We start from the raw sequence: 26,255 nt of genomic DNA, 5'->3' as shown, positions 1-26,255 counted from the left end.
TCTACAGACTCAAAGAGTAACTCAGGCTCTCCATCTCAACCTCTTTCAACCCGCTTCAACCCCATCCCTTTCCTTGCTGCCTCCCCACATTGGATGAAAACGTACTTTTTGCATATTTCTTTCAATCTGATTCCTATATCAGATGTGTGGCTCTCTCTCTCTCTCTCTCTCTCTCTCTCTCTCTCTCTCTCTCTCTCTCTCTCTCTCTCTCTCTCTCTCTCTCTCTCTCTTCTGTGTGTGTGTGTGTGTGTGTGTGTGTTTATGGTCCTCGACTTACAGCAGTTTGTTTAGTGAGTGTTCAAAGTTACAATGGCACTGAAAAAAGTGACTTATGACCGTTTTGCACAGTTATGACCTTTCCAGAATCCCGATGATCACATGATCAAAATTCAGACGCTTGACAACAGGTTCATATTTATGAAGCGTGCTGATTCCCAAGGTCATGTGATCCCCTTTGGCAACCTTCTGACAAGCAAAGTGGGGAAGCCAGATTCACTTAACAGCCGTGTTACTAACTTATCAACTGCAGTGATTCACTTAACAACTGAGGCAAGAAAGGTTGTAAAATGGGGCAAAATTCACTTAATAAATATCTTAACAATAGAAAATTTGGGCTCAATTGTGGTCATAAGTTGAGGACTACCCATATGATAGATAGATAGATAGATAGATAGATAGATAGATAGATAGATAGATAGATAGTCAGAATCTATTATGACCAGCGTGGCATTTAAATATAAAACAAACACCCAGATAGACTGTAGTAGTTCCCAATCTTGGCAATCCCCTGTCAAAGATTCCACCTCCCAGAATCCTCAGAAATGCCCACAGCCACTATAGAAAAGGGTCATGTATGGGGCAAGTAATCAGGAGTCAGGATAGAGTTCAAATATATTGCAAGTTTATTTCATGCTACTTACACACAAGAATCTGATCTACTAACGGTCAAAGGCAAATTGGCACCAGATAAGAATCAATGGACTTCAAGGGGGGGGGGGGGCTGGACTTAGGTCTCTTATAGAGTGTAGAGATTCCAAACTGATGGTTCATTTGACCCCACCCTCTGGCTCAGCCCTGTCAACTCCTACAAGTCAAACCACATAACATGGCAGGGGTGACAGCACTTCAGTATTGCACACCTAAAGGGGCAATCACATTTGCAATATCCTGTTGTTACATCCAATCTTAATAAAAGTCATTTAGTCTTGCTATGATTTCCCGGTTTGGCCTACTTAGTGAGGTTGATGGTGGTGGGATCAGATTTTTTTCATTTTTCTCAGCTTCTAAAACAGAGCACTTTGTATAAATTTATCTATATTCTAGTCATATTTTATCTGTTGTTTTAGTTTGGTTTGGCTGCTATTTCTATACAAGTGCCCGCATGGTTTCAGTAATCTGGAACAATGCTAAACCTGGGACATTCTGGAGGTGACAAAATATTAGCTGGGGGGGGGGGCAATACACTGTGGGTCAGCACAATAAAGAAAGAAGCCAATTCTTATGGAAAAGAAAGAAGCTATGTCCTGCATTTTGAAATGGTTGATCCAATCCCTGAGAAACTAATGTAGAATTTCTTCACCTCCTGACCCTGATGTCTTTGCTAATGAAAAGATTGAAGAATTGGCTGAGATCTCCCTCTAGTTCTGTTGCCTCAGCAGCAGCAGGTCACTACTTGCACCTCCTGAAGTCAAATCAAACAGATGTGCTTTATAACTCCCTTCCCTCAGTCAGCCTTTGGCAAGGATTTGAGGAGCTCCAAAGGATGACATTTATGGTTCTCTCCCTCTCCAGCCCAGCTGTATCAGCCCTTCACCAATAATGTTAGGTTAAAAATTGCCTGATCTGGCTCGGCAGCCCAACCAGACTATGAGAAAGCAAACGAAGGCTCAAGCAAACTGTTATGAATGCCCTTCCCCGTGACAACAATAAAGGCATAAAGGTACCATAAAAGTAATTAAAGTTACCTTTTATGACAGAGAAAGCTAATAGGTGATTCATGCACCTGTTTACCACACCCATCATGCTTATGGTTTAGCAAGGTGGACCTTGTGCTGGGTATCTTTACTGGTACAGACTTACTTGGGGAATAGCTATGTTTGTTCAGGTGCAATATCTTAGGTGATCTCCTTAACTCTAGCATAAGAGCTATTTTTTAAGACTAGCTAATAAAAGCCATTTACAAGGTCAGCTGCCTATGAATTTTTCAATTTCCTTCTATGCACTCCTCCACTCTTCATAAGCCCCTTTGATCTTCCCGGCATCAACATTCCTCTGGAAAACACCTAAGTTGCAATATAGTCTTTTTTTTCCTGTAAATTACTGAAGTTCCCGAAATGCTACTGCAACAGTGCATCCTTTCAATAATTTGATATATCCCATTAACTTTTAAATAATTCCCAATGAGGTGTATTGTTTATAGCTCCCTTTCTCAGATACCTAAACACTGTAAGTGGCTATGTTTAAGTTTTCATCATATTTGTTGGTATCCTTTTGTTGCTTTCCGATCAGGCAATGAAAATCTTACCAGCAGCAAACTGATTTTTGTTCTGCAAGCAAGAACTTACTTACTTACTTACTTACTTACTTACTTACTTACTTACTTACTTACTTACTTATATTTATGGGACTTATATGCCGCCCTATCTCCCGAAGGACTCAGGGCGGCTAACAACAATAAAAAATACAATAATACAAAAGTTAAAAAAGAATTAAACTAGCAGCCCCAATAATAAAATTAAAAACATTTTTAAAATCCCTGTTGTCAGTCCAGGTCAGCCTGATGGAAAAGGAATGTTTTAAGGCTGTGGCAAAAGGACCGGAGATCCGGGGCCATCCGGAGCTCAAGGGGGAGTTGGTTCCACAGGGCTGGCGCTCCCACAGAGAAGGCCCTCCCCCTGGGGGTCACCAGCTGACATTGTCTAGCCGACGGCACCCTGAGGAGGCCCTCCCTGTGTGAGCGCACTGGGCAATGGGAAGTCGTTCCCGGCAGCAGACGGTCCTGCAAATAGAAATCTCCAAATGTCCCCACAATTGTTCCCGAGGTTACATAAGTGATGAAGGAAACCCTCCCCATATCAACCATGTCCCATTCATCACTTTAAAGGAACATTAAGCGAAGAGCCAAGAAGCATCCCAAATCTACCCTTTGAGAGAAAAGCCAGAATACATCCCAAATATGTCCCTTAATCACAGATTGGGACTTCTTATCACAGCTCCTCAGTTGCATCCTCTGGACTTAATGTAGGTGGAACTCCTTCTGAAATCTGTGCCCCTTCTGACTTAAATAGATCTCATATATTTTGTATTACTTATCCATGGTGTTACTGCTGAACTACAACACCCAGGAACCCCAGCTATTTGTTAGGTGGAGAGGACTAGAGCACTGATGGTGTTACCTAATTTGGGTAATGAAATATCTTGAAGAAAACAACAAAGCTCAGAGACCACCAAGGACCCATCATTTCAACCCTCCTTTATGTGGAGAGTTGTAGTTCATCAACAGATTTGCACCCCAGCCATCAAGTTCCAAATGATTCTTCTATTAAAATGGGAATGTGTCAATGCAGCAGGCCTGATCCTTTATACACCATGAGAAGAGCCCATTCGTGAGTAGCTGTTGGGGGAGTAGAAGAGCAGAGACTGCCATTGCCTCACCAGTAGTAATCCTTGGCTGAACCAAGGGAGACCTGATATACCCTAACTCTGTGGCTGTTTCTAACTGATTTAGGCATGGTGCTTGCTTCACCTAATCATTGTTCCTGGGAAATTGCATACCTGGGCCCTGCCTTGCAACATTTGACTGAACAGGCAGAAAATGAGTGCCAAGCTGAACAAAGGTGACAGGAATGTGCCAGCATATAATATAGTTCTCCTCAGCATTGTGCAGAAAGGTAGCTGTTCAACTCAAAGAATTCTCAACAACAGCCACGCTGGATGAGCAGTTACAACTACTGAAGTCCATTTATTTAAAAATTAAGAGAGAGAGAGAGAGAATGTTAGAAATAATAGATGATTGATATAGATAGATAGACAAACAGAAAGACAGAGACAGACAGACAGACAGAAGTATGATGAGATGAATGAGGATACAGTAAACCAGAATGGATGAAATAGGGTGTATTCTACAGTATATGTAGCTTACCTGTCATACTGTAGAGTTCTTTGTGGGCTGTCAAAAAAAGAAAGTTCCGTTACTTCTGGCTTAATAATTCTTAATTGGATGTCCATCATCTTCAGTTATAATTGTGTTATAGGCATTTTGTAATTTAAATTTCGTGTCTATAGAACTATTCTGAATACCACTTACAGTATGTGGTGGAAACACTAAGTGGCATATAGAGTCCATAAATAAACAACTCATCAAATGCCAATTATTTCTTTTTACTGAAATTTTCAAAATGTATTTACCATGAGTAAACATGATTAAGTTAAATCCTTCCTCTCCACCCCACCCCTTCCTTCCTTCCTGAATCTTATCCTGGCCTAAAGTGTAATGTTGCCTATACAGTGTGTATCTCTCCTTTCTTTCTCCTTATCTAGGGAGGCACAAACATGACTTCTCTTAGTCAATCGCCTCTGTCACAAAGATGAATGAAGGGTAGAAGATAAACACACAAACCAACATAAGGATTCCTTCTGTGCCAATGCAATGAAGCCACAAACGACATTTGTGGTCGGTGATATCAATCTGTCCACTATTTTATTAGTAGAAAGACACCCCACACACAAGCAGATATGGACAAACACCGAGAAGATCCTAATACCTACATTAAATATTCAGCATCTCCAGTTCAAGGAAGCAGAAACTCTAGCAAAGGACTTGTAGAAGCCCTTATCGGTTAGATTAGATAGTACTGGACAAAGTGGAGGAATGACAGAACCAAATTGCAGGGGGCTTCCTACAATCCTTATATTAATGCTAACCCTAATCCTACTGCTCAATATGTTCTCAATATTTCCACCTGATCTCAAGAGAACTGCAGAACATCAGTATCAAAGTGAACAGCCAGAAGACTTCAGGTGCCTACAACCTTTAGATCAGGGGTGTCAAACTTGCAACGTCACGTGACGTGTCGTGACATATCATGACTTTTTTTTCCATTGCCAGCAATGGGGTGTGCATAGTTTTGGCATGACACATCCGGCCCAAGGGCCGACAGTTTGACACCCCTGTTTTAGATGAAACCATTGACTTGTGTGTAATGTTCAATGTTCCAGAACAGGAAAATTGTTAAATACATAAAAGCGGTAGAGAATTAGTTTAATTCAGTGTAAATTGTTCTTTGAACTTAAACCAAGTTTTGTTTTCAATAGAAGAGAGTATTTGTAGCTTGGAGTTGAACTATGGGATCTTTGGTGCTCTCAGAGCTTGGTGGTTTTCTTGCAGACATTGCATTACCAAACTAGGTAACATCATCAGTGCACTCCACATTTTGTTTTCATCCTTCCTTCCCAGTTCTTTGTCCTGTTCTTGCAGGAACATGGATCCCCAAGTGCCACTCTAAGGCCAAGAATCATCCATCACCCCTATTAAATTGTTCAAGGTTATCCCATCCTATATTGACCTCTAAATTCCTTCTGGATTAGGAAATTGAAATTTCAGGCAAGTCTGAAGCCCTGTTCAATCCGTATCTTTATCCATTCCTCCATATGGATAAAAGGGTGACATGTATGTATAAAATAATAATAGTTACAAGATGCACATTTTAATGGGAGAGGCAGAAGAAATAACTTACTTTAAATAATTTTCATTTCATGATAGTGAAATAGTTACTAGATTATTATTATTTTTTAAAAAATTGTAAAGGGTACAGATTTTGGAAAATATTCATAGGCTATTATCTTCTGACTAAGTTTTAAAGTTCTAATTGAATAAGAACCAAGTTTTATAAGTTGCATAATTTTTCAATTCATCAAAATAAAAGTACATCAAAGTATTTACATTGCTGTTCCATTCAAAGGAGCACATCATACATCCCTCTTCCCCAATATGCGCATTGTAAGAAGCAATTAATATTCATTAATGATATAAATGCCAATATATTTTGTAACCCAGAGATTATGGGTAACCTTTTCTCCATATGTGCAAATTCTTCAGTATATGCTGGCTGGGGAATTCTGGGAGTTGAAGTCCACAAGTCTTAAAGTTGCCAAGTTTGGTGATCCCTGCCCTATAACAAAGAGAACTAGGCTTATATTCATTTCCTAAAGAATCACTGTACAGTTGACCAGAAAAGAAGTAGCAAACATTTAACCTAGAGCTGATAAAGCTTCTTTCAATGGTGATTGACAGCTGTTGTAACACTCCAGTCCACTATTCTGTGCCTGGCTACTATATCCAGTTTATTTCTTGTCATTTATGTTTCACATTTCTGAATCTCACATCTCCCTCAGAAAGGGACTCTGATGTTAAAATATAAACAGTATATAAAAGATAAAACACTGCTAAAATTAATTAAAAGGCAAAGGAGGGTTTTCTGGGCACTATCCAGCTCTACAGCTGTGTGCTCCTCTGGGTTCCTCACAAGAGGCCATGTTTTAACTCCATTTTGGAAAGCCAGGAAAGTGGGGGCCTGTCTTACCTCCTGGGGACAGTTAAATATGTATATCTGATGAATTATTTCCCTTCAAGTTTATGAGACTGGATTGAAATGGTGTGTTAGAAGAACTCTGTTGCACCAAACTATAAACAGTATAGTGCTGACATTTTCTGCTATGTCTTGATTATCTAGAATCAAGAATCCGAATAGAACTGGAAGGGATCTTGGAGTCTTCTAGTCAAGCAGAAGACTCCACTTCAGACAAGTGGCTGTCCAGTCTCTTCTTAAAGGCCTCCAGTGATGAAGCACCCACAACCTCTGAAGGCAAGCTGTTCCACTGGTTGATTGTTCTCACTGTTAGGAAATTTCTTCTTACAGTAATTGCAGGTTGGTTCTCTCCTTGATTAGTTTCCATCCAAAGTTTCTTGTCTTGACTTCTGGTGCTTTGGCAAATAGGTTGACCCCTTCTTCTTTGTGACAGCCCCTCAAATACTGAAATACTGCTATCATGTCACCCCTAGTCCTTCTTTTCTCTAGACTGGCCATTCCCAAATCATGCAATTTTTCTTCATATGTTTTTAACTCTATCAGAATCAAATAATCAATGTATTTATACTCATAGAGAGATATTATTTTACTATCCGGGTATAAGTGCTCACAAATGCGTTGTGCTTTAAAATGCTTTGTAGGTATGATGAAGGTATTGCTCATGAAAAGGACGTGTTCTGATTTATTTAATGCAATAAATTAATGTTTAAAATAATGAATTAAATATCTCTGCTGGCTACTGGGAAGCTTTTTATAAGATCTGGCACATGATGCTCAGCGCGCAGTTAACAGCTGCGCGGCAGTCAGATATAAACTCATCTAGGAAAATATAGAACCTTCCTTAATGCTTAGACCAGAGCTGCAATCTGGGGTCCTTGTGCCCAGTCCAACTTTGAAAAATTGCTTGCTGAAGCACGCACACAAACGCACATGGGTGCGCACATGTTAAGTTGGAATTGCACATTGCCATAAAGACAGAACGGGATGCTGAAAATAACAGTTCCTTGTCAAATTCTACAGAAGAGAGGATTTTTTACATTTGAATCTGCAAGTGTTGGGTGTTTTTTTTCTCTCCCCTGTTCCTCATCATGGGATGCAGTTGTCAGAGCTAAAGAATTACAGAACACACAGAAAGCAAAGATTAATGCTGATTAGACATGAAAAGAGAAAGAACTTTAAACAGGGCTGCCATTTTCAGTGACAGTCTTGTATATATTGAAACATATTGTTCCCAGCATATGGGCTTATCTCGAGTTCCTTACAGCTTTGAAGAAAGAAAGAAAGAAAGAAAGAAAGAAAGAAAGAAAGAAAGAAAGAAAGAAAGAAAGAAAGAAAGAAAGAAAGAAAGAAAGAAAGAAAGAAAGAAGGAAGGAAGGAAGGAAGGAAGGAAGGAAGGAAGGAAGGAAGGAAGGAAGGAAGAAGAAAGAAAGAAAGAAAGAAAGAAAGAAAGAAAGAAAGAAAGAAAGAAAGAAAGAAAGAAAGAAAGAAGTCTTTGTGTGGGATCTGTGCATTAGAAGACAAAACAAAAAACAAAAAAACCCAAGTATGGTTTACTGTAATGCATAAGGGCAGTGGTGGGATTCAAATACCTGAACAACCGGTTCTATTATGTGGTGCAGCCCTGGGCCTCCGATGCCTAGAGCAGACTTCCAGAAGTGATATCCATGCACTTCCAGTGGGCCGTTCTAGGCCTGGGAGGTCACCTCCAGGCCTCCGATGCCTAGAACGGACTTCCAGAAGTGGTATCCATGCACTTCCAGTGGGCTGTTCTAGGCCTGGAGGCCTCTGAGGCCTAGACTGGACTTCCAGAAGCCAGCTGGTTCTCCAAATTCAGGTAAATTTAACTACCTGTTCTCCCGAACCTGTGTGAACTGGCTGAATCCCACCACTGCATAAGGGGTGTTTGGTTTCAAATTCCTACCCAGCCAGGAAGATTAAGGTCCTTGGCCTGCCATTACCGTTCAGGGCAGCCCTGGGGATTCTGGGAAGTAGAGGCTAAATACAGTCAGTCCTTGACTTACAACCACAGTTGAGCCTAACGTTTCTGTTGCTAAGCATGACATTTGTTAAGTGAGTCTTTACCCCATTTTATGACCTTTCTTGCCACAGTTGTTAGGTGGATCACTGCAATTGTTAAGTTAGTGACACAGTTGTAAAGGGAATCTGGCTTCCACATTGACGTTGCTTGTCAGGAGGTCGCAAAATATAATTGCATGTCCCCGGGACACCGCGACCGTCATAAATACAAGTCAGTTGGCAAGTGTCCACATTCTGATCACATGACCATGGGGACGCTACAAGAGTTCTAAGTGTGAAAAATGGTCGTAAGTCACTTTTTTCAGTGCCAAACGGTCACTAAATGAACTGCTGTAAGTCAAGGACTATCTGTATATCTGGGGAACATCCAGGCAAATCTACCCAACAGATTTACAAAAGGAAATCCTCCATTTACAACTATTCATTTAGCAACCGTTCAAAGTTACAGCTGCACTTAAAGAAGTGACTCACAGCCAGTCCTCGCACTTGTGACCATCACAACTTGCCCAGGATCATGTGATCAAAATTTGGGCCCTTGGCAACTGGCATGTATTTATGACGGTTGCAGCCTCCAGGGGTCACTAGATGGCCATTTGAGATCTTCCACCCAGCTTCCAAGAAGCCAAGTCAATGGGGAAAGCAAGATTTGCTTAACAACTGCATGATTCATTTAACAACTGCAGTGATTTGCTTAACAACTGTGGTTAAAAAAAGGTTATAAAATTAGGTGATTGTCTCTTAACAGCCACCTTGCTTAGCAATGGAAATTCTTGTCCCAGTTGTGATTGTAAGTTGAAGACTTTTGTCTATGGAGGTGTGGGGGAAAGACCCACGTGTATACTGATTTAAAGCCCAAACCAGTTTATTTGTTAGGACTTCCAGATCTGAACTGAAAAAGCCTTGCTGCCTTCCAATGATGATCCAGAGCTTGGTAGCTAAGATCTGGTAATTCAGTTGTTTGTGCTGACCCATAAGCTCTACATCAGGCAAAGTTACATAAAATTAAAATTAATACTGAAAACACATACCCAATTAACAGACTGCAATTGTAGCACTTCTTTTTCCAAAGAAAAATTGAGACATAAGCAGTTCCTTAAGTGAATTAGACTTTATTCTAATTTGTATAATTTCAAACTAGAAACAAAGATTGATGAAGAAACCGAATTCATTTTTCAAATGCCGATGTAATTCTTTGCCCTGCCCTTATCACTGCAGGGATCTAAGAAAATATAAGAGCTTTTTCTTAGCACAAGTTTGGTACCTATGAGTTCTGTTTCTGCCTTAGCCTGTGACTTTAAAAGTAATGACACGTAAATTTCCTAAACTCCGCTGATGATGTTACCTAGCCTGGTAACGAAACTTTCAGAAACGTTCGGAAACCAATCCACAAGCTTGGAGAACGATCCTCCACCCACACAAATTCATATTTAAATACATAATTCCAAAATTTAAAATGCTTCTTTCTGAAAATACAGGTGGTCCTCGACTTACGACTGCAACTGAGCCCAAAATTTCTGTTGCTAAGCAAGACATTTGTTAAGTGAATTTTGCCACATGTTATGACCTTTTTTGCCACAGTTGTTAAGTGAATCACTGCAGTTATTAATTTAGAAACACGGTTGTTAAGTGAATCTGGCTTCCCCATTGATTTTGCTTGTCAGAAGTTTGCAAAAAGGGATCACATGACACCAGGATACTGCAACCGTCATAAATATGAGAGAGTTGCCAAGCATTTGAATTTTGATTACATGACCATGGGGATACTGTAAGTGTGAAAAACGGTCATAACTCACTTTCTTCAGTGCTTTTGTAATTTCAAAAAGTCACTAAACAAACTGCTGTAAGTTGAGGACTACCTGTACACATTTGATGTTGATGATGACACTGAATAAATACATTTAAAATGCAGGAATCAAACTCTGAGCATCTGCAACCTGTGATTGAAAAGGAGCAACAGTCTGAACTGAAGTTGAAAGCAACCCGTGCATTAGATCCCCAGATGTTTGGAGGCTTGGTTTCATTAACCAGCTTTTTTATTCATCTGGGGACTTCCAGAACTGTCAAAACTGAAGTTTAGAGACGTTTTAGTCAATTTAGACACAGTAGGACTTTCAGGAGTTGCACTTCCAATCATCTCCAATTTGCTTAATAAGGGAAGGTCACATGACATTACCTATTTGATTTTTTTTTAAAGTTACATGTGATACTACTCATCTCACATTAAGAACAACTTGCACTGCCTCTTAAAAAGACTCTTGGTCTGTCTAGCAAAGTACAATCTCCTCTGATGCTAGAAGTTTTCTGAGATGACTGATCAGAATTGTTACTATTCCTTGCTTGTGTGAGATGACAAGACATTATGCCTCTAGGATACCTTATCTACCAAAAAATTAAAGCTCCTTCTCTATGATTCTAACCATCCCCTTTCACCTAGAATGATTAAGCCTCTGTACTTTTCTTTGGATAAGTGTTGTATAAAGTTAATGAAGATCATAGATTCAAACCTCTGCAGTTGATGCCAAAATGTTGTGAAGCTTCAGGGTTGTCTACCACATCCTTTTCCAGTTGTTTGTCTCTGTTCCTGCCAAGTGCTGAAATATATTCATTCATTCATTCATTCATTGTGATATCAGGAATGGAGCTTTAGTAGTAATAAATATTGAACTGGTAACATCTCTCTTTGGGATTTATCCTTCTCACTTCTACTCAAATCTGGCCCAAGGTCATATTTGGTGGACTTGTAGAAATATAAAAGCTTTTTGGATTAAAATTTGGTGGAACATCCAAAAGATTTTTAAAAGTTTACCCTACAATTATTTTTATTGGGTGTTATTACAGATTGTGATACTAAAGAAATTAACTTGATGTTGAATTTGATAACAGCTGCAAGGTTATTGGTAGGGCAATGTTGGAAGAAGGACTGCCTACCTACTATAGAGGAATGGACGCTTAAAGTGTCAAATTTAGCAGAAATGGCTAAGATTTCTGCTTATTTGAAGGCTCATTCACAAGAAAGATACATTTCGGTTTGGAGAAGATGGATAGATTATATTCAGAAAAAATATGGGACTAAAAAGTTCCATTTAGCTTATGAGTAAATTTTAGATTGTTATAATTTAAATTTTTCTTTTTTCTTTTTTATTATTAGTTATAATAATATATATATTATACGGTATTATTATTGTATTAGTATAAGTTGGATACTTTTAGATTGTTTGTAATGTTATAGGCGGGTTAAAGTGTATTATGTATTTGGTTATTTATATAGTTGGTTAATGTTAGTTAGATTATGATTATTATATAATTTGTAACCCTGTAATCAGCTTTGGGAAGTGGGGGAGGGGGAGGGGGGTTAGGGGTGGGGTGGAGATGGGATAATATTGTAACTTGTATAAACGTTTTCAATTAAAAAAAAATCTGGCCCAAGAAAAGAAATATAGCAAAAATTCATGGAAGATAAGGTTATCAGTGGCTACTAATCGTGACTACCATGTGCTGTATCTACTGACAAAGTTACCAATTTTGGGTGGACGTAGGCAAAAAGGAGCTATTCCACACATGCCTTGCTTGTTGAATTCCTAAAAGCAACTGGTTTATGACTGTCGAAAAAGGATGAGGATTATAAAAGTGGCAAAGCTGCATACATTCGGACCCTGATAATCTTAATAAAGCCAGACTCCCTCCCAAGTCTAATTTTTAATGTGACAAATAGCTAAGCTGGGGAAAAACTTCTTACTGGGATTTAATAAATGCATTTTAATGATATTTACATGTTTATTTAAATTACATTTTAATTTTTACGTCCCATCTTTCTCCTGGACCCATTGGCCAAATCCAGTATACAGCCAGAAGACAGTTGCATACTCCTGATTTAACCCTTCAATCAAATCCAGCAGGACTATTCTTACATTTTTAAGATTGGCCCCAGCTATTAATTAGCATAAGCATCTGCTAAAAGAAGCAATTTGGCAGCAGGAATCAATCACAGGCATGAAAGAATGATAATATACATATAATTCTAACATAAATTATCTGGGTATCCCTACTAAAAAGTGTATTTTGAGCCCCAGCTTCATAATTTAAGTTGCATCAAACTAAATTACTGTATCCCTTTCTGAATTGTTGCTTAGGAAGCCATCAGAAGATGCTGCATTTGTTTGGGTGTTAGGGGTTAATTGAAACAGCTTAACAGATTCTTAACACAATAAAATCAGTTCAAATTAAACAAGAACAAAAAAAGAGCTTCAAATGTTAAAAGTGAGCTGTGTGGGCTGACAGCTGCTCCCATGACAGGGGTCTTTAAGATCTCCATTTCAAAAGCATGATTTGCTAAAACAGCGTGGGAGAATCAGGCTCAATTAGAGCTGTCCAACTCAGTGGGAGGCACTATGGAAGAAATGCTAAGAAGAGGTTAAGGTAAAAAAAAAAACAAGGTCTCTTTATCAAATCAAAATAGTGAATATGAATGAGAGAAAGAGAGACATTCCTGTGGGCTAACATGATCAATGGCTTGTGTTCGTGATGGCCAGCTATGCCCTCCAGGATCTGACTCAGTAGGCTTTCCAAAGAAGATGGTGTGTTACATTTTGTTTTGCTCAGTACTAAGATTTTAATGCAGAATGTTTTAGGCCTCTTGCAGCAAAATGAATAGTAGAACCACCAAAATAAGCGTCCTGATTTCCCACATTTTGAAACAGGTCCCTGTAGATCTGAATTCTGGGTTGGAGAGACTTGATTGAGCAAGACTCTTTCTTAATAGCTGAAGGACAATCTGTCTCCCTCTAATTTTGCCCTGTTAGGATCATCTTCTAAGTTCTGATGTCTGCACCAAAGGATGATAAAAGATAAATTTCAATTAGAAAACATTTTCCTGTATTTGTCCAGTGATACTTTTATTGGCAGCTAGAAAGCAGCTGCTAATGCTATTCTTTTTCCAGAACGTGAAAACAAAAATGATAATGACATATAAAGTCAGAATTAAACCTAGGTTCAGCAAATAAATGTAATTAATTTTGAGAAAATTATAATTGACAAGAATGTTTTGAATATTGAGGGGAAACTAAGCGTAAATAAGAACTTCGAAAACAGGACCTGTTGTGATTTAATAAAATGACTATTTGCAAATACAACTGAAATATAAGATGATTAGAAAAGATGTTATATACTGATGTTAATGTTATTTATATAAAGACTAGAAAAATGTTTTTATTCAATTTTGTATGTATTGAAAGTACTAAGAATTGTATTTACTCAATGTTGACAAAGGGAAAATACTATTGGAAGAAAATAAGATCAAGGAAATGTATCACTAACTAGTATATTGATTATGGAATCATAGAAATTAACTATTATTGATTGTTGTTATATATATGAACCCAGACAACATTGTTTACTAAGCACTAAAGACTGTTATTGTAAAAAAGCAATAAAATACATTATAAAAAATACAACCTAGGTTTAGCAAATAAAAACGGGGCCCTCAATCCATATGATTTGGCGACTTCTTGTAGTCATTGCTAACCCAGCTTCATATAAGCTTGAGTATATTTTTTTTCCTAAATTGAGAAGCCTAATTAATTCTAGGATTAAACTAGCATTTAGCAAGGGATGTCAGAAAGCAGCATTGTGATGTCACGAAGTAAGCCACAACCCTTTTCTATGTACATGGATAAAAGGGGCAGATCTTGTGGCCCAACACCACAAGATGGCTTTAATCATTCGGACATAAACAGTTAGATTCACTGCCCCTGCTACAACTTAAATTAAAAATGCCTGTTTAGTAACAGAAGAAGTTGCTTTAACTTAAGAATTATGGGAGTTGTAGTTCCAACGAACCTGAAATGTACCAATTTGGGGAAGACTAGGCCCGTGGTGGCGAACCACAGGTGGCACGTAGAGCCCTCTCTGTGGGCACACGAGCCGTCGCCCCAGTCCTAGTGCTTCAGCTGGGTTTTATAAAACCTTTTCGCTTTAGGCCTCCGCTGCCATGTGCAAAAAAAAAGGTTAATCAATCAATCAATTTCAACTTCTCACTGGAAAAAAAAAGATCTCACAAAGTTGGAATTGATTGATTGAACTTTTTAGTCCCACCCAGTCTGCCATTACCACTGCAGCCACACCCACCTAGTGGGCCACACCCACCCATTTGGCCACACCTATCCAATTGGCCACGTCCACCTGGCACCCGACCATACATAAGTGGGTTTTGGGTTGCAGTTTGGGCACTTGGTCTCTAAAAAGTTCGCCATCACTGAAGTAGGCTATTTTTTTCCCCAAAAAGGAGTTTTTCTCATATCTATCTAGAAATACTGTGGTTAAATTTGAATCTAATGTCCACAAAGCATTGTTCTTGTATTGAGCTATGACCATTTTTTTCTTCTTCTTGTCTCTGTTACAGAATAGCATGTATGCAGTGGTAGGATTCAAATGTGTGAACAACCGGTTCTCTGTGTGGATGCTGCTTCCGGAAGTCCGTTCTGAGCCTGGGCAACAAAAAATTAGCTACCAGTTCTGCCAAACTGGCGCAAACTGGCTGAATCCCATCGCTGGATGTATGATGATGAAGAGTTTTGCACCAGTTTAATAAATATTTTTCTTAATATGTTCGTTAGTTCTATGCAACCTCTCTCCTTTATAGCACTATGATAGAGGTTCTATGAAGCTCCAGCCCAACAGAAATAGTTCTGCAACTTTAGATAAGCAGCAGTTTTCCATTCTCTTCCCCCTCTCTTAAGGACAAAGATAACTAAAAATAAGAAAAGCAACAGGGGTCCCAAATCTGATCGTGGATCATCGTGGTAGCATGTGTCTCTCAGTCTTCCCCTTTTAGTCTCTGAAATCTTAACCATTGATGTTGCAACCTTTTGACACACACTAACCGCTGGTTATGATTTATGTGTGGTAAGCTCAAATACTCCAGTTGTTTTCGGTAAGTCTTTCAGCTTTTGATGTACTCCATCCTCCAGTTATATGACTGCCATCATTTTCATGATCTGATAATCGGTTTATTACGGCTATCGTAATCAGGTGAAAGTATGAAAAGTATAAAGGTCTCAAAAGCCCAAGGTGTAATGATGTACTTTTACTGTGGGAATGTTTATTTTTACTATTGTGTTTGCCTACTGTGGAAACCAGAGGTCAAATCAGGTGCTTTTCAAATTGAAAGTGCTTTTAGTCCTCCAGGCCTACTGGATTAAGTATCCTTCCCAGTTTGTTTTTCTAAAACATGGCACAAGGGCAGCGGTGTCAAACTCGCAACATCACATGACGTGTCATGACGTATCACAACTTTTTTGCCATTGCCGGCAATGGGGTGGGTGCGGTTTCGCTATGATGCATCCGGCCCGCAGGCCAGCCTTTTGATACCCCTGGCATAGGGCCTACAGGACACATAGGTAGGTTACTCGCAGGACTGCCTCTCTCCAAGGACTGCCTTTATCTACCCATCCAACCCGATCAGACAGTGTGGGCACATTTCTAATCCCTTCTCTTCAACATTGCCATTTTATGGCATCTGGGAAGGATGACCTTTTCCATGGCAGCTCCTAGCTTACGAACACCCACCCCCCTGAATTCCAGCAGGCTTCCACCCTCCTACCCTTCCAAAAAGCACTTAAGACCTGACCTTTCACTGAAGCTTCGGTACAGGGCAGGGGTCTGCAACCTTGACAACTTTAAGACTGGTGGACTTCAGCTTCCAGAATTCCTGAAGTCCACCAGTCTTAAAGTTGCCAAGGTTGCAGACCCCCTGGTATAGGGTGATGAGGGTGATTACTGATGCATTTGAAAGTTCAGCTTGGGTGCTAGGTTTTAATCTTTGTGGAGTTAATAGATACTGTATGTGCATGTATTAATGGTGCATCGATGTTGTTTTAACTGTTGGTTGAGAGCCACCCACAGTTTGATATAAAATGGGTAGCTATGTAAATGTTTTAAATAATGCAACTTTTTTTTTAGCCAGAGTCAAATATTTTATTGAGGGACATATTAATGTAGTGGTTCAAGGTACTGGGTTTAGAAACTAAAACACTGAATTTTGGTCCTATTTGAACCAGCTGAGTGTCACTCTCAGGCTGGTGAAGAACCTAGAATAATGGAGTCAGAAGGGGCCTCCGAGATCTTCTAGTCCAACCCCATGCTTGAGCAGGAGGTCCTATTTCAGACAAATGGTTGTCCAGTCTCTTTTTGAATGCCTCCAGTGATGGAGCACCCACAACTGCTGAAGTGAATCCATTCCACTAGTTAATTGTTTTGACTGTCAAGAAATATCTCCTTAGTTCTAGGTTGCTTCTCTCCTTGATTAGTTTCCATCAGTGCTTTTTTTGTAAAAGAAAAAGGTGCCAGAACTCACACATGTCATACAACCCGCCTTGCTTACCCTACAAGGTTCCATCCAAAAAAGGTGCCGGAACTCCGTTCTGAGCGTTCTATGAGGAAAAAAGCCCTGGTTTCCATCCATTCATTGCTTCTTCTCTTGCCTTTTGGTGCTTTGGAAAATAGATTGACAGCAAACCATTTCCCAAAATCTCACCAAGAAAACTGCATGGATTTGTCCCGGCAGACACAGTAATGACTCAAAAACTCTCACACACATAAAACTGCTTCACCAGGTTGCTGTTCCTTTAACACTGTCTTCTACAGATGTTAGAAGAAATGTTTATTTCCATCGTGTGAAAGGTTCAGATGCACCAGGGCTGAGAACATAGTTTAACTGGAGGTTTGCCTGGATGTGTCCCCAGGCTTCTCTCCAGGATCCCAGAGTCTCTCTGACTGAGCAATGCTTTCTGAGCGCTCTAGGAGTGCTTTCAAGTAGGATTTTAGGTGTAGCTCCCTTTCATTTCTCAAGAAGGAAGGCTGGAATGGAACCACAGGGAGCTACAGCTTTCTTACAGAGGAGTTTTCTGATTAATTGCTTTTTAAAGAGGCAGGAACTGGTAGATCCTACTCCTCTTTTCCTAGTCAGCTGAGAATCATTACTATTTCTGGTAGTTCCAGGCACCCTCTTCAGCTACCAAGCAAGGCCAGCCTTTGGAAGTATTGCTTCACTCCAACAAAGTTGTTCGAAAGAGCAAGCATGGTTGTGTGGCTGGTGTATGTGTGTGTTTTAAACTATTTTGCTCCAGCTGACTTGCCACTTCTCTGAAAGCCCAGGACTCCCTAAATCAGCCCTACCTGGCCATTTGCCTGCTACAAGGTGTTGATTAGTAGCATCGGTGGGAAGGCACAGTGTGAAATCAAACTTCCTCTGGCACCCAGTGCAGCACAACAACATTATTTCTGCACAGGCAGAACAAAAGGAAATAAACAACAAGGCAAGAACAGTCAAGTCTGAGCTGGATATCCTGGGTAATTAAGAAAACAGACTGTGAGACCATCAGAAGGAAAGGCAACAGATCAAAGCCAGGGTCAAGCAGAGGAGGAGCAGATAAGTTGCTACAATGCAACATGAGGACATTGGATAAGGTTTGGATCAGTATCTAAGACCAGTGTTTCACACCTTAAGAGTTGGGGGCTTCAGCTCCCACAATTCCTCAGTCAGATGGGAATTCTGGGAACTGAAGTCCTCACATCTTAAAGTTGGTAAGGTTAAGAAACACTGGTCTAGACCAGGGGTCTTCAAACTTGGCCCTTTTATGACTTGTGGACTTCAACTCCCAGAATTCCTCAGCCAGCCTGGCTAAGGAATTCTGGGAGTTGAAGTCCACAAGTCATAAAAGGGCCAAGTTTGAAGACTCCTGGTCTAGACTGTTTGCCAGATCCAGGATATATTTCCAATGCTATAAAATGTTCTGTCATATGTTCCACCAAATCACTTCCCCCTATATTTTAATCACTCAGGGCAGCATAGTGTCTACATGCATAGATAAGTCTTAACAGGAACAAACAGCTGGCAGAGCAGTTGGCTATAGCACCTCCTAAGCTGGCTCAAAGAAACAAATTAGCTTAAGCATTAATTAGTTAATGACCACTCTCCTCAAAATGCAGAGGGCACTAGCACTTCTGGAAGGAAATGTAGAAATTATATTGCCTTAAATGATGGTAGTTCAGCCCAGCTATCTGATCTATTTGTTTGACGATTGTGTTTTTTTTTAAAAAATTAAATATTCCCATATCAAGGCTCTCTTTGTTTCTACCCATTGGCAGTTTTTGCAAGAGATCCCTGCAGATTCTGGAATGATGTGAAGGAACTTCAGTTGCAGTTTTTAAACCTTTTTCTGGACCCCACATATTCCATAGGTTGAATTGGAATGGTGTTTTCCTTAGCACCCCACTGCCAAGGTTTGCCTGCACTTACTCAACAAGTGAAGCTTAGCTTATGCTTTACTAACTGTTCCTTTCATTATACCCTTTATGTTAACCTGATCTCCTTTAACTGTGAGCAACTCATTATACCTATGTGATTCTAGGTTTGCGTAACAGAAGGAGCTTGGAAGATGTCCATTATTAATTGGGGAAAGCAGTCCTTAGCTTACATTTCCTTGATGAGTTTAACTATTCAATTTCTGGATAGGTGGCAAATTGATGGGTACTTTTTCTATAGCTGATATCAGGTCACAGCTGAAGTACAAATCATGCTTGGCCTTAAATGAGTTTTGTTTGGTTTACATCAGGGATGTCAAACTGCCGGCCCATGGGCCGGATGCGTCATGATGAAACCGCGCCTACCCCATTGCCAGCAATGGGGAAAAATCTCCGATACGTCGTGCAACGTCACGTGGCATCACGGGTTTGACATGTCTGGTTTACATCAAAGGGAAGTGAGAACCCAAACCATTGTATCAGCTCTCCATTTCTACATAAATCGTTAAAAAAAAAACAATGAAAGATCCGTTCCATGGGATATTGAGTAGGATTATTGTAGTAATTATAGGGAGTGCTTTAAATACAAGGATTCTATAAATTGGATGTCAGCAACCTGACTTTAGTTTTACTGTACATCCTTTTGCAGGGCTTCAGGGCTTGTAAGCAATAATATTACGGCTCATCCAGGAAGTGGACTTGAATTTTCAGAGCCACCATTTTTTTGTCGGTCCACACTTTTGGTCCTTATACCTAGGGCTACAGATCCCACCTAAATCTGGATCACCACTAGATGGCAGAAAAGGGGTTTTTTAAAGTCCATTTAGCCACTTGTTCAGCTTTATGTAGCTGTCCAGTAGCCTCATTAAACTGTTGGTGGGAGGAGTTAAGCCCAATGTTTGAATGTTTCTAGGATTTTTAACAGGCCTTAAGATTCCCATCTCCATCAAAAGGCAGTCTAATCCTTCAGCCCCACCCCTCGGGATAGCACAAACACAGGACCACATGTGGGCCACTAAGAGATTAGTTACGGAAGCTTTGTGTGAGCTTTTGCATGAAACAGGCTTTTGGGGAGCAATGTGAATTGAATAATCTTTTTATCCCAAATGCTTGCTCACAATACAAATTTGTTTGTTTATTTGTTTTTTCCTTCTGAAGAAAAAGCAGAAGATGACAAACAACAAAAGAACTTCAAACAAATTTCAGATTTCCAAATGATAAAGAGTTCTGTATTACCAAACACCAAGTATTTAATAATAATTCAGGTCAAGGGTAAAATAGCAACAAGCATCAAGACAGACATTGCTAACATGCTTAGGCCTGGACTATATTAACATGTGTAGCTGTATAGGATGAACTAGTTTTACTCATATTATCTGTACACTAAATCACACTGTCTTATTGATAGCATAATAATGACACCTCAAACATGGCTTCTTCAGAGACATACACTGTAGACTGCCTGGTCATCAGTGGCGTAGCGTGGGGGGTGCAGGGGGGGCCGGCCGCACCGGGTGCAACATCTGGGGGGGCGCGACCGGCGGGCTAGGGCAAGGCTGCTCGCGAGCGAGGGGTATCTGTGCCTGCGCCGACACAGAAACGCTTCTCTCTCTGGGTGGGGGAAGGCTCGGCGGCTCCCTCGGTCTATATACGCCTCTGTATGCGCACGCCGCCACGCGCTCCCACGAACGAGAAAGAAAGAATGGCAGCGGCGGCGTCTGCGAGCCTCGCCAGCGGCGGCGTTCCTCGGTGTGGGTGTGCCTGCGTCTTTGGGTGTGAGGCTTTCGGAGAGGCTGCCTTTGGCTCCTGGTACTTGCAGCCAGTGTAAAAGAACAAGTCTGTGAAAGCGGGCGAGAATTTCAGGGGGGTGGGGGGGGACGGGAGATCGCGGGAGGCTCGATTCTTCTTACGCCAGGGGGGTGCCAGGCGTGCGGTGCGGTGCGAGAGCGAGGGGGTGCAAATTACTTGCCTTGCCCCGGGTGCTGACAACCCACGCTACGCCACTGCTGGTCATTCAACCTGGCCAGATGCTTTTGTGGTGATTCAGCGGTAATGATAGCTGGTCACCAGACACAGAGCCCCATGAATGGTGATATCCTACTTCAGTGAATTTCCAGCCACAGAAGTTCACCTGGTAAAGGATTTTTTTTAGTTCCCCTTAGAACAGGCATGTCAAACTCACGACGTCACGTGACATCACGCAATGTATCACGACTTGTTCCCCATTGCCGGCAATGGGATGGGCGCGGTTTCAGTATGATGCATCCGGCCCGCGAGCTGGCAGTTTGACATGCCTGCCTTAGAAGGAGAAGACTATAAGGAGGTCCCTTGGGATTAAATGTTTATTTACTTCCCATCCACTTTCCCAAAGCTCACCTCAGATTCCAACTTTTCAGATAGATGTTTCAGTAAAACAGCGATACCACTGCAGGAGATTGGGGCCCTAAATAAGCCGTTCAGACTTTATTTTATCCGAATGTCTTTTTAAAAAAAGAAAAGAAAAGAAAAAAAGAAAAGAAATATATCCCATCTTTCATTTGGGAGCAAAAGGCACCCTACGTATACAGTGACCATGCATCCTTTATTATAAAGGACAGTGCTTTATTTAAAAAAAGCTGCCTTTTATATTTATTCAATTTAACTAGTTATTTGCTTGGTTGTGCTCTTGAATTTTGCCTTTGCAAAGAAAGTTATAAACAACTTTTTTTTAATCCATATGAACCTCTTTCAGATTTGTCCCCTTTTCAGGTAACTTTCAATAGTCTCTAAACAAATGATTGTAAGTCGAGGACCACCTGTAGTCTTTTCCTGCAGAGCCATTGGTATTTTAACCTCAGATGAGTACAACGTTTTAATATATTTCATGCTTTTTGAATCACTAAGATGTTATGAATTGTTTTATTTGTACTGATCTGAATAATAGCAATTAATATGTATACTATTTATTTATCTGCATCCCACCTTTATTATATTTAGAAATAAGGTGGTCAACATATGTTTCTTGTATGTAACAATGGTAATCAAGATCTACGTTGGGAAGCTTAGTTTTTGGGGGTTTTGGGGGGGTTTAAGGAAAAATCGTGGCATAGAAAATAAATGAAGGAAGGGTCAACAGTGGCTGCCAATCCAGTAGACATTTGCATGAATCAGACAATGTGTGTGTTTCATGTACAAAGCAAACATGTGGCTGAGGGGTTCAGCAGGACCATTCCAGTTGGGTCAAAGCCTGGCCGAAATGAAGCCAGGAACATTTTTGGATTCATCTGAGAAAGATGTTTATGGGATTTTATGGGAGGCGTCTCCCATCCCTCTGCTTGTGCGGCAGCTCCCCCTCTTAATGCCCTGGCACCATGCTTGATTTGAAGCCCACCATCCTTCCCATCTACCCACTTCTCCCCCTGGCCTCCCTTCCCCACAGCCTAGTGCTGTACCTGACCAGCTCATCGGCCGTCTCCATGACCAGTCCATGCCCAGGTAGTTCTCCCCAGTCTATCTTCCCCTTCCTTCTTTCGCTCTGCTGTCACCCATTCCATGGCCAATGGGCTTGCATTTTCCCTGCTGCCTCCCAGCCCTGCGCATAAATGTTTGATCTAACCAGGGCGCCAGAACATGCATGTTGGGCTTCTACGACTGGACCAACCACGTACGTTCTGAGTCTGTACCTTGATGTGTTTTGGCACTGCTCGTTGGTACTGGCTGTTCTGTGCCTAGGAAAGCCGATGCCCAGCACGTGTTTCGCGTTTCTGCAATTTAACAGTGCTCTCTGGTAGAGCAATTTGGTTGTATATTTATTCTCCCTAAGGGACAACATGGACTCAGTGATGGGTTGCTTTAAATTTAAAATATATTTAAAGCAACCGATCACTCAGTCCATGTTGTCCCTTAGGGAGGATATACATACCGAGTATTTATCACTAATCAGCAGACGGGTGAGAAGTTAACTCTTTGATTTTATGAGTGCTAGACCTGGTTTTGCAAAAGAGATTCCTGCGCATACCAGGAGGAGCTTTCCTTGTGTCAGCTGGCAACGAAGGTACTGAGTATAGGAAACAAAGATGTTCAAAAGGAGTGGAAATACACTGTTGTTACTCTCAGATATACTGAACCAGTCATAACTATGTAACGAATTCCAGCAGCCTGCAAGGAACTAGGGAGAAAAAGACTATCTATCTATCTATCTATCTATCTATCTATCTATCTATCTATCTATCTATTTATTGGGGGGGTAGGGAGAATATACCTTAATGTGTATTCGTGTTGCCTTCTAATATGCCTGCTGAGGACAGAGAGGAGAAACTGTTTCGCTTCAGGGTGAAGACGGCCGAGTTGCGAAAGTTGAATTTTCATCCTCTTGTCTTTGGGTTGGCCTTTCAAACAGCGGCAAGCAGAGAGTCAGCCTTGAGGATTGTCGAGGTTTTTGCCAAGCATATCATCAGTGGCTGCCTGCCATCTCCCAAACCAATCCCTAGTGACAATGAGACAGTGTCTTAGCCACTCCAGAACACATGGCAGACAGGCATTTCCAAGGGGCGGGGGAGGTTTCAAAAGGCTGAAAGCAAACGGCAATTGTGCTGCTTAACCTTCTTAAGTGCTTAAACACTTCCAGCCTTTCTGAAACAGCTTTAGTCCCCAGTAATCTCCTGAATCTTCCTTTTTTTTTCCTGTCAACCCAATGCCAGGGATGACCATGCTCAAATGAATATCTCTTGGAAAAGCATTTCCTAGAGCAGATAATGGTGCCAACTGGAATAAAAGTTCCCGTTTATTGGATAGCTAGATGCCAAATCTGTTTCACGCTGAAACCATTTCCAGTAGTTTCAAGATATGTAGTGGCTGCTGATTTAATAGTTCCAAAGTGGTTGCTCCAAATATATATGCCTTGAATAGAATACAGAATAACAGAGTTCGGAGGGACCCTCTGGGTCACCTAGTCCAACCACCCTGCCCAAACAGGAGACCCTATTCTATTTCTGTCAAGTAGTTTTCTGGTTTCTTCTTGAAAGCCTCCACTTGATGAAGCACCTATAACTTCTGAAGGCAAACTGTTCCACTGGTTGATTGTTCTCACTGTCAGAAAATTTCTCCTTATTTCTAGGTTGAACCTCTCCTTGATCAGCTTCCATCCATTGTTCCTTGTCTGGCCTTTGGGAAATAGATTGTCCCCCCCCCTTCTCTTTGTGACAGCTCCTCAAAATATTGGAACACTGCTATCATGTCATCCCTGGTCCTTCTCTTCATTAGACTAGCCATGCCCAGTTCTTGCAACCGTTCTTAATATGCTTTAGCCTCCAGGCCCCTAATCATCTTTGTTGCTCTTCTTTACCCTCTTTCCAGAGTTTCAACATCTTTTTATAGTGTGGTGACCAAAACTGGAGGCAGTATTCTAATGCTGCTTTTCCCCCCCAAATTTTTCCTTTGCAACAGGGCAAAAATCACAGTATTAGCTTACCCTGCCTCACTTTGGAATGCCTGTCTTGTAATAACTCCTTCTATGATTTAATAGAAAAATGAAAAGCCAGGAGGGCTACAGATTGGGAAGAATATTTTGCTTTTTGCCCTTCCTATAATCTGCAGGAGGCAAGGTTAATGTCATGATTTTATTTGTGTATTTATTTATATCCTGCCTTTATTTTTATAAATCACTCAAGGTGACGAACACATACAATGCACTTTCTTCCTCCTGTTTTCCCTCCAATAACAACCCGGTGAGTGAATATTTTACTGTTCCTGCTATTTCTGGGAGATTCAGGGAGGAGTTTGAAGGAGATTTTAAGACATAGGTTAAAAGAACTTACCTTGCACAACCAACTGCAAATTTCAGCCTAACTGGTGGAGACTAAAAATTTTAAAGGAAGAAAAGATAGTCATAGATTCTGCATGGCTGAAGGCTTCTTTTTTGCCCTTTTGAAAAACAGGCAAAAGCAAGAAAGAAATTGCAAATTTCAGCACTATTCACTCCAAGGCGAATTTTAGAGGCTACACGTAAGGCGTCGTGTGACATTCCTCCAGCAAAAGTGTTTGTACAAGGAAAGATCTTTCACAAATATATGGAGTGTAAAATCTCACTGGTCACATCATATGCTGATTTATCATCTTTCCAGAACTGAGGTTCAGGTATAAATCCCAGTGGGGTTGATGGCCATGAGATCAATTCATGCATAGGCACAGCCTTTCCAAACCTCAGGTAGAACTGAGCTCTTTGCTTCAAAAACACAACAACAGCCTGTGATTGGCTGCAATGTTATTGCAGGGGGGGGAACTAGGAAGAGAAGAAGGATATGCGCCAACACTGGGACAGAGATACTATCTCAAGGGTACTCTGTTTCTTTAGGCAACTAAATAGGTAGTGTGTATGTGTTAGGAACTTGGGAAGGCTTCTCTGTTTTGTGCATACATTAATTACTTCTGGCAACCCTTGAGCAAGGGCTCAATTCCAAGGAACACCTAATGTAACGCAACAAGACTCTTCATACCTGTAGAAGAGAGCCCTGAAGATGTTACCTAGTCAGGTAATAAAATATCTGCCGGAAACAACCCAAGCTGAGAGAGGCAGCAAATCTTCCACAGACTCCACAGAGAAAGAGAACTTTAAAAAAAACCCTTCACAGATAGTTAATTCACACAACTTTATGGAGGAGGGGGAAAGAGTTAGATTGATTTATTTGATTAAACTGCCTGGGATACTGGCTTTGTGTAACAATGCCAACAATAAATTGTAACTTGACAATGCTGCTATAAAACCAGCAAGAAGGAAGAATGCCTTTGTCTTATCATTGTCTGTGAGATTTAATGCTTGGTTTGACATACGGAGGAGCCGTGATGCTTCCTCGGGACTAGGTCTCCAAGGGGTAACTTTTTCTTCAGTCAGAACACTAGGATGTGTAAAGTAAAAGCAAAAATATGGGCGAACAAAAAGGTGAGCCATTTGTGACCTAAAATTAAACAAATAAAAAGAGTGGTATTGCTTTGCTGTCTGTTCACCATTCAGACAATCCTTTTATTTCATAATTAGTGGGGTGGGGACCAAATAAATCAGCTGAAGACTCCTGATGATAATGTTAATTTCAAATGCTCATCGAAGTTCACATTAAAATTCCTGGGTTTTCAAAACTTTAAGCCAAGAAATTGTTTTATTTTGTTTACTGGTGTTGGCTTTTGGGGGCATCCAAGATTAAAAATAAAGGCCCCAAACTATAGCAGCTCTCTAATCCAGTTTTTACAAGTTTGTATCACTTACAAGTTTGTATCATAAGCATAAACTACTACACATTTAGACTGCATTGCTAAGGACAATTACTGAAGAGTACATTCCATTCCACTTGGAGGGATTTA

The 26,255-nt window shown here is 40.6% G+C and overlaps 1 long non-coding RNA gene across 1 annotated transcript; it reads left to right on the top strand.

Annotated features, from left to right (window-relative positions):
- Nucleotides 1-1,774: 1,774 nt before the first annotated feature.
- Nucleotides 1,775-15,192, top strand: LOC310632952. Its single transcript, XR_014490949.1, has 3 exons — nt 1,775-1,939; nt 6,732-6,926; nt 15,022-15,192. It is a non-coding gene; the product is annotated as an uncharacterized lncRNA (long non-coding RNA).
- Nucleotides 15,193-26,255: the final 11,063 nt, after the last annotated feature.

Source organism: Vipera ursinii, assembly GCF_947247035.1.
Source record: "Vipera ursinii genome assembly, chromosome: 1".
Classification (NCBI taxonomy): Eukaryota; Metazoa; Chordata; class Lepidosauria; order Squamata; family Viperidae; genus Vipera; species Vipera ursinii.
The sequence above is the reverse complement of the archived record's forward strand: the minus strand, read 5'-3'. Positions and strand labels throughout refer to the sequence as shown.